Source organism: Rosa chinensis, chromosome 3 (genome assembly GCF_002994745.2).
Source record: "Rosa chinensis cultivar Old Blush chromosome 3, RchiOBHm-V2, whole genome shotgun sequence".
NCBI classification, from domain to species: Eukaryota; Viridiplantae; Streptophyta; class Magnoliopsida; order Rosales; family Rosaceae; genus Rosa; species Rosa chinensis.
In genome coordinates, this window is record NC_037090.1 from 35,859,367 (window position 1) to 35,868,110 (window position 8,744).

At 39.0% G+C, this 8,744-nt stretch overlaps 1 long non-coding RNA gene across 1 annotated transcript; it reads right to left on the minus strand.

Moving 5' to 3' along the window:
• Positions 1-5,972: 5,972 nt before the first annotated feature.
• On the minus strand, positions 5,973-8,147 carry LOC112195323. The gene is made up of 3 exons (XR_002934460.2): positions 7,956-8,147; positions 7,787-7,871; positions 5,973-7,090 (listed from the first exon to the last, which is right to left on the minus strand). It is a non-coding gene; the product is annotated as an uncharacterized LOC112195323 (long non-coding RNA).
• Positions 8,148-8,744: the final 597 nt, after the last annotated feature.

The following is an 8,744-nucleotide window of genomic DNA, read 5'->3' on the forward strand; positions in this document are numbered from 1 at the left end:
ACTAAACCTCAAAAACGTACAAGAATTTCGAATGGGAACAAGAGGGGGAAATATGTATTTGTCCCCGGTCAGAAATTTTGGACCAAAAACTTGACCACCATATGTAGTGTTCAGGGCAGATGCATCATTATTTAACGAAAAATTGGAAGGAATTTATAACTTTGGGCGGCATCTTTGAATAGTATGGAGATTGTGAAGTGATAACATTGAATGCATTAATAACTCAAGCTCTACTGGTCATGGTCTCTCTTTTCGCGTTATTTGGGTCAAGAATATTCCAAGCACAGCTTCTTCAGCCTTTAATTTGGCTCTTCTAAACTGTAGTTGCCCTAAAGGCTTTTATTTGTAACTTACTTTTCTCTTCCACAAAAAAAAAAAAAAAAAAAACAAACAAACACTCAGGCTCGTCTACCAAATGATATATGGAAGGCTCAAAAGGAAAATTTAGCAGATGCAAAGCTGACATGGATTTCGCATATGCAAAACTCCTATCAAATTTGACTGATGAATCCAAATTTTTTTTTTCCTTTTTTCAAATAAAAGGTTGGTGCGGCTGTCTTCAAGCCTTGATTAATGAAACTGTCGAATACAATGGGGGACAATGAGCCTAAACCCCTGATTACAATAAGCATCTAGAGAACGTCCTAAAATACTATCAGGAGTCTCTACCAAATAAATATATTCAATTAGGCACCAACTAGCAAAGATTGCTCAACTAGCTACGTACTCTATTTGCTTTGACATAGCGGTGACATAATAGAAGATAACTCGATATGTAACTCCATTACAACATAGCATAATTACCATTAACACAAATTTCCTACTATGTTGTCGATGGAGGATAAATCCAACGACACTTAATTTCACCCTGCCACTAGGAGGAAGCGACCATTTAATTAAGTAAGGAACTCACTGCCTACCCAGAGCAGACAAGGCACACAAGATGTGTAGCTCGGGACACAACCTGCTTCCCCTAACCCCAACTCGGGAGGGATTTATTACCAGCTTATAGCCACAATTAACTAAACAATAATAGCAAAAGAAAACAATAATAGTAAAAACAGGCCAAAAGTGGCTTAATATCAACATCCGGACCTAATCACCAACCCAGATTGGGCCTACTAACAATATCCAAGCCCAAGAAACCAAACCCTCAAGGTATTCAGATCCCTCCCTCTTAGTCCAATTAAGCCACTGCACCAACACCGTTGCTTCACCTCCATACGCGCCACCCCACCACCGGCGTCGGACCTCCAACACAAATCCTAAAATAAAAATAAAGGATCAAAATCAAAAATAGAAGACATAGGAAAGAAAAAGCAAATCTGTGTTGTCGACTTCTTCACGGCTACTTCCGAACACTTGAATATAACGTCTTTCAGCCAGGGTACCTCCATTAAATAAAGTTAGTTATTAAATAAAGTTAGTTATATAAACAAGTATAACTATGAATTGATTTACAAAAATACAAGTGAATATATATACAAGTGTAGTTAACCTAAAATATACAAAAATTAAACAAGCATAAATATCAACAAATGTACAACGTATAAAATAATAATAATAATAATAATAATAATAATAATAATAATAATAATAATAATAATAATAATAATAATAATAATAATAATAATAATAATAATAAACAAAAATTAAAAGAATAAACGAAATATGTGTTAGAAGGCAATTACAAAGTCCCATTAGAAATCACAAACTAAGGTTTAGAAGTACTACCTAAGGGTTCTAGCCTTAACACAAGTCCTTCCTCTCAATCTTTTGGTAACTATTTTCAAATATGAGCAGGTAGTAAAGGAACGATTTTGGTGGAGACTAAGCTCACTTAAAATATTTCTTGTATCCAATCAACCTAGACACCATATCCTACTAAGGTGCACCTACTTGAAAGAGAGTTTGAAACAAATGTTAAAAAGAGAATCATTCACCTATTCCATTATGGTCTATAATTCCTAAACAAACTCTAACCCTAAAAATTATCAAAAATATTTATGAAATACACATACACAAAATATTTATAAACGTAAAACCAAGTGATTTTTCAATCCCTAACAACAGCGCTAAAACCTTGTAAAAATATTAATGGATTAAATACTTGTTACTCCTCAAACTTTTCCCTGAAAAACATTTTAGTCCCTCGCCTTTCAAATTAAACTGGATAGTCCTTATTCTCTTTAATTCTCACACAACAGGTCCAAAACAGGTCTAAAATGACTATTATACCCCTGAGATCCTTTTTTTAATTTTTTTTCTCTTTTTAAATTTTTTTTTTTTTCTGGTTCTCTCTCTCTCTCTCTCTCCTCTCTATCTCTCTTTGGGATTCAGGATCCTCTGCCATGGCCTTCATGACAAGACCCACAAATGCTCCAACTACTCATGCAGCTCATCTTCTTCATGTCTCCTTGATTTTATCTCCTTCACATGAAAATCAAGCAATTAAGTTGCTGGGTTTCAATTTGACAGAAAATTTTGAGGAGAGAGAAAGTGGAACTGAGATTTTCTCTCTCCTCCATGACTGGTCTCTCACACTACCATGCAGCTCACCTCCACCACTACTGTACTCACCGGCCTCCGACTAGTCTGGTCCTGCCTCCGCATCATCCAGCGACACCGGAAAATGGTCCACACGCCAACACGCAGGTACCCAGAATTTTCTCTGGGCACCCAAACCTTCTTCTTCGTGGAGACTCATCACCTGCAACAATACAATCGCTGCAACTCTTCTCTTGCCCGATTACACTTCACCACTCGTACTCCCTCAGTCCTTTCACATCTGTCTCAGACCCAAAAAATTTCCATGGGTTCATCGAATTCATATCAAGGAAAGACACAGCAGAGAGAGAAAACTCGAGGAGAGAGAGGGCATATTTGGAATCCACCTACCCTATTCTCGATCAACCATGGCTCAAAACCGTGGCAATGCTCCGGCGAACTGTCTCTGCCCTTCTCTCTCTCTCTCTCTCTAAATGAAATTTCCAAAATGATGGCAGTGGGTGATGAAGGAGAGGCAGGGGGTGAACTTGAGCCAGAGGCGGCGGAGCAAGTGTGGGCCGCAAGTGGAGGACACGGACTGGAGATAGGCCCAGGTGACCCGCTTGACGAGGCGGCTACGGATGGATATCTCGTAGCCGGAGTTGGTGGTTAAGTTGGGCATCGGGGACTGGACCGCGACGAAGGAGGAGGAGGAGGAGGGGAGGAGGTCCTTGAGTGAGGTGTAGGACTCGAGCTTTTGAGGGAGAGAAGCTCCAGGTCGAGCTCCGGCGGCCGATGGCGTGGAGTCACAGCGCCATTTTCGGTTGGGAAACTGCAGTTCTGGCGGGGCTTATTGGTGGGAGTGATGGAGGACGAGGAGGAGGAGAGGTGGCTGATCTTAGTGGGGACAACGACGGAGGTGGATCGAGTGGATAAACTCGAGGTCATATACGAACTTGGAGAGGGAGAGAGAGAAGGAGAAAGAGAGAACCAGAAAAAAAAAAAAAAAAGAAAAAAAAAAGAGAGAGAAATTTAAAAAAGAGAAAAAAATATATAAAAAAAGATCTCAGGGGTATAATAGTCATTTTAGACCTGTTTTGGACCTGTTGTGTGAGAATTAAAGAGAAGAAGGACTATCCAGTTTAATTTGAAAGGCGAGGGACTAAACTGTTTTTCAGGGAAAAGTTTAAGGAGTAACAAGTATTTAATCCAATATTAATTGTTAGTATAGAATAAGTAGGGATTGTTCAAGATGGGGATTGAGGGTGCACCTGCAATTGCATAAACAAATAAAGAATTTAAATATGTATAAGGTATATTTACAAAAACAAAACACAAAAGAGTATATAATCATCAAAACGTAAAAAAGGGGGAATTGAGGATTTGTAAACGCAAAATTGTAAACAAATAAAACCTAAATCATTAAACACATTGTAAATACGAAAATCCTGCAACGAATGAAAGAAGAACACGCGTACAAAATAATATATTTTTATTAATGAATTTGAGGGTTACAATCTCTGTAGATGCTCTTTCACAAAAATCTCCTCTGATTCGATCTCCAATGTTGATTTGATCCAAGGGTGGCGAGCACTTGATCTTGAATCGAACAGTTGTAGTGTGAACTTCTTGTTATATTGACGATTTGAGGAAGACGATTGACCAAGGGCTGTAGAAGCTTGATCTTGATCGGATTTAGGCCACGAGTGGTGTCACGTGGTGAGTCTTCTTCTGCATTGGTAGTGGAGTCACGTGGTGTGTTTGGTGCTTGTTGATTCTCCACGAGCTTGATGAAGAACTTGTAGAGGATTTACTTTGTTGACGACTTGCAGAAGACGGTTGATCAAGGGATGCAGCGGCTTGCTCTTGATCAGATTTGAACCACGAGCGATGTCATGTGGTGAGTGTTCTTTAGCTTTGATGGTGAATGAATCGGCACATGTGTTTAGTGCTTGTTGATTATCCACGAGCTTGATGAAGAACTTGGTAGAAACTTTGCTTTGTTGACGACTTGAAGACAACAAGTGATCAAGGGCTATAGAGGCTTGAACTTGATCAGATTTGACCCACAAGCGGTGTCACGTGGCGAGTATGGCTTTGATGGCGAATGAATCGGCACGTTTGCTTGGTGCTTGTTGATTCTCAGCGAGTTTGACGACTTCTGAACTTGCAGGTGATGTCCCTTATTTGTCTGAAGTTAGTGAAGTGAAGAGACCGACTATTTGGCAACTTGATGGTTTTTCACGATCTTGGGAAATTTCTGAGCTTTGGAGAGATTTCTTCCGTATGCTTGCATCCCTCTGTCTGTCGTCGTCTTTGAGAGAGGATATTTATAGTGTAGGCATCTCTCTCGATTTGGAATGCTTGATGACACGTAATTAATTGCATTTTCCTTAATAGCATAATTAAATCAATCAGCCTCAATTAATTGATTTAATCACGACCATTAAGGAATTAGCTAATTAATTTGATGGTTGATTTTAATTGTATTTCATTAATAGCATAATCAAATCAATCAGCTTTAATTGATCGATTTAATCTCGACTATTATGAAATTTAGCCAATTAATTTAATGGCTGATTTTCATCTTGATTATCAATTTAAATAAATTGACATCTAATCAACAGACGAAATTTAATAATTGATTTGACTCGGAATCAATTGATTTAATTTTCTTGATCCGCTTTAATATCAGCTGATTAAGTTGGAACAAATTTATTTATTGCCGTCGGGATTTTTGTATGCCGCCGCGTGTCATTCCCTGAATTCGCTTGGTTTTGCTTACTCATAAGCCATGTGCGCATTTTGTGGGACCCACATGCCGACTATATTTGTTTGGTCATAATTTCAATTGTTGACCGAATTATTTAATGAATTTTATTTTCATTAAATTTTTGGTGTCTCCACACATATACAATGATGGAGATGGAATGCAAGGAACAAAGTATAAAACCACAATCATATGAATAAATCAAGTTACAATCCATATAGTTGATTATCTATGTCATGTCAAAGAAGTTGGTCTGTTAGGGGATCAAAATTTTGGTAAGTTCACTACAAGCAGATTAGTTTTTGCTTTACTGGACAGTTGTGGGTTTGTGACATTTGGTGCTTTTACTTGCTGCTTAATGTGATTGGTTCAATTTTTAGAAGCATATATGGGACGTTTTGAGCAGGAGCTTAATTAGCTCCATGGAGGCAGAGAATGCTAAGGTTTCCGATGAAATTTGGGGGCCTAGTTCGAACCCATGAGGAAGGTGAGGTTACTATCTTGGTCTGGCATGCTCCTGCACATTGACTTGTAAATGACACATAATGGGATAATGTTTTTGTTTCTTATGAGTTCTGTTTTTGTGTCTGCAGATTTTAATCGGCTCAATGTTGATATTGGGCAGTTGAAATGTTCATTGGATTCTGTTGGATTGCAGGTTGGTTTTCTATTGATAAAAAATTGTTAAAATATGGCATCAGCCTATTTGGTGGTAATGTTGAAAGGAAAAAAAAAAAAAGATTGCTGCGTTGGTACAAAGATAAGATCCCAAGCTTGGATAGAATTCTTCTTGCATGGGGCACTTACTGACCATGCAATTCAAACTTGATGATCAACTCTACGGGATTTAATATGCAAATTCAAATACATGCAAAAGATTTCTTATGCTTCACGTGGACATTCAAATTTCAAAACAAGACTGTTGGGTACTCTTCACCTCCTACAAATGGAAGACCAAGTCAAGATAAGTGAGCTTTGAAATTCACAAAAGCCACCAAAAGCTTCAACGTGAAAGTTGGTTGCTGCTATGTTCATTTCAAATTGACAAATGTGATTATAACTGCAATTTGAATTTGAATTGATAATTATCCTATCTCAAGCTGATCCATTGTTGCCTATAAAAAGGCACACTCTCTACAACAAAGGACAGACAAGGGATACATCAAGAGAAAGGTGAAGCCCTGCTGCAAAGGAGAAGTGCTCAGAGACTTTGTTCGAAGGAGGAGTAGAAAAAGCTAGAGCGGAGTAGAAGCAGAAAAGGCTGGAGAGAAGACACACAGGAAATACATCAAGAAAGAGGCGAAGCTTGCTGCAGAGGAGAGAGGAAGCGTTTCAGCAATTTTGATCGAAGCAAGGAGCCAACAAGCAAACAACACAAAGATTGGGGCCTCTCTGATCCACCCGTGATACTTTCTTTTTCTGTGTAGCATCTCTGTTACCTGTGTCACCATGGAGCTATGGAGGTCCCCGGAGCGGTCACAATCTCGTTTACGATACATGTGTATCAACGGGTGTATGACCAATCCGGTGAAATTTTTTTAAAGCCTTGCAGCAGTAAACAGAGTGTCAATGGAGCTTCAACGAAAACAAGCTCCACCAAAGCTCTTGCCTGCACTCACGCCCGCACCACATACAGAAGCTCTGTCGAATGAGTACAAACTGGTGATGAGGAAAAGAAGACGACACAATTGTTTCTGGTGCAAGTTGCTACTGCTGCTGACGAAGCAGGCACCTCTTCTTTCAGATGTGCCATGCCATGTTCATGAGTCATGACCATTGTCCATGAAGCAAATAAGAAGAGAAACGACTCCTTCTAGAAGCCTTGACTGAAACCTGCAACAAATCCGCAAGGAATGTCAAACAAAAAGGACTCATCTCTTTCGTCCTCACTGACAGCAAAAAAAAAAAAGCAAGCAAAAAGGCTTCCCTGTCAAACTACCATAACAAAAAAATGCGAGCAGAGAGAGTCCTTGAAAATTTGGCTCTGTTGCTCTTGAAATCAAAATGAGCTCGGTGGGTTTTCTCTCAAAGTGAAAGTCAAAGAAGAAAGGGGAAATTGATGACCAAAGAGCTACATGTTTGTCTTCTTCAACAGATCAAGACAAAACCAAAACATAAAAAAAAAATTAAATAAATAAATAAAAGCATAAAGTTTGGCTGTGGCCTTCCAAAACAAAGAAGAAGAGGCTTATTTAAACATGGCACCACCATGAAGTAAAGACAAAAGAAGCAAACCTAATTAAAGCAACTTTTGTTTCTTTGCAAATAAAAGAACAATATTTCAAAGCTCAGTTCGTAAGCCCCAAATTGAAGACAATACTGGAGTTCCAAGGCAATGATTAACAGGAGGCCAAGTGGTCTTCTATCTAATATGCCTACAGTCAAAACTGGAGCTAAGAGTTTCGATGAATCAAGTCTCAAAACAAAAGACATGTTCTTCTTCAAATTAAATCCTGCAATAAAGCTAACATGCATGAAGCTACAAAGATGGATAATTGACTTTGCCACTGCAAAATGATAACACAACACCTGTTCGATAAAATGCGGCAACCAAATTGAACAACCAAGGTGAAGAAACGAGCTCCTAAGTGGTGGGTACTCCCTCGAAATCACTCTGAAGCAAAATAGAAATATTGTTGAAATCAGGGTCTTTGAATTATGAAGACAGAAGCAAGGAAAAAATGAAGAGGGTCCTTACCCAATTCTTCATAGTGAGAAGCAATAAAGCCGAGCGCAAGTTTCAAAGGTGGGGAGGTTTTGTCTCGCAGAAGAGGTGTTTCCATCTCCAAGTTGCATCTTCAGATTGATTGGGCATAAATACCAGCACCAAAACTCGTCTTCGCCTGGGTTCTGAATTGGGGCGATGAAAAGAAGAAAAAAAAAAAAAAGTGAAGAGAAGAAGAAAACGGAGAAAGGAAAAGAAGGAAACCAGCTGGGCCTCCTACAAAAAAAATGGAAGCAAGCCCATTACCAAATGTCTATCCTAAGCCCAAAATCAAAAGTTCGGCTTGTCAAAAGCAAAGTGTGACTTGACATAAAAACTCGACTCCTCCAAATCAACTACCCATTGAAAAGTCTCAGAGCAGACATCAAGCAGTGCAAGGCCCATTTGAAGTCTCAGGGCCAAATTGCAAAGCTCGCACGACAAGCGCCCAAATCAAATTATCAAAGACTTCACCACTATTGAGTTGTCCACCCAAAATGATCGATTGACGGATAGACAAACAAAGATCTGTTGATTACTCGATACAAAACCAGAAATACAAATTTTGATGAACTGCAGAGGTTTGATCCCTTCACAGGATATGTAGGCAGTCTAGCGACCCACTAGATGCATGCAACCGGAACTCCAAACAGAATCCCTAACTCCACCAGTCAAATTCGACCAGTCCCAAATGAATCACTGACTCCAGTCAAATTCTCCCAGCACCAGAAAATCAAATCATTCCCAAATCACACAAAATTCAAAGGTTCTAAACCTTTCAAA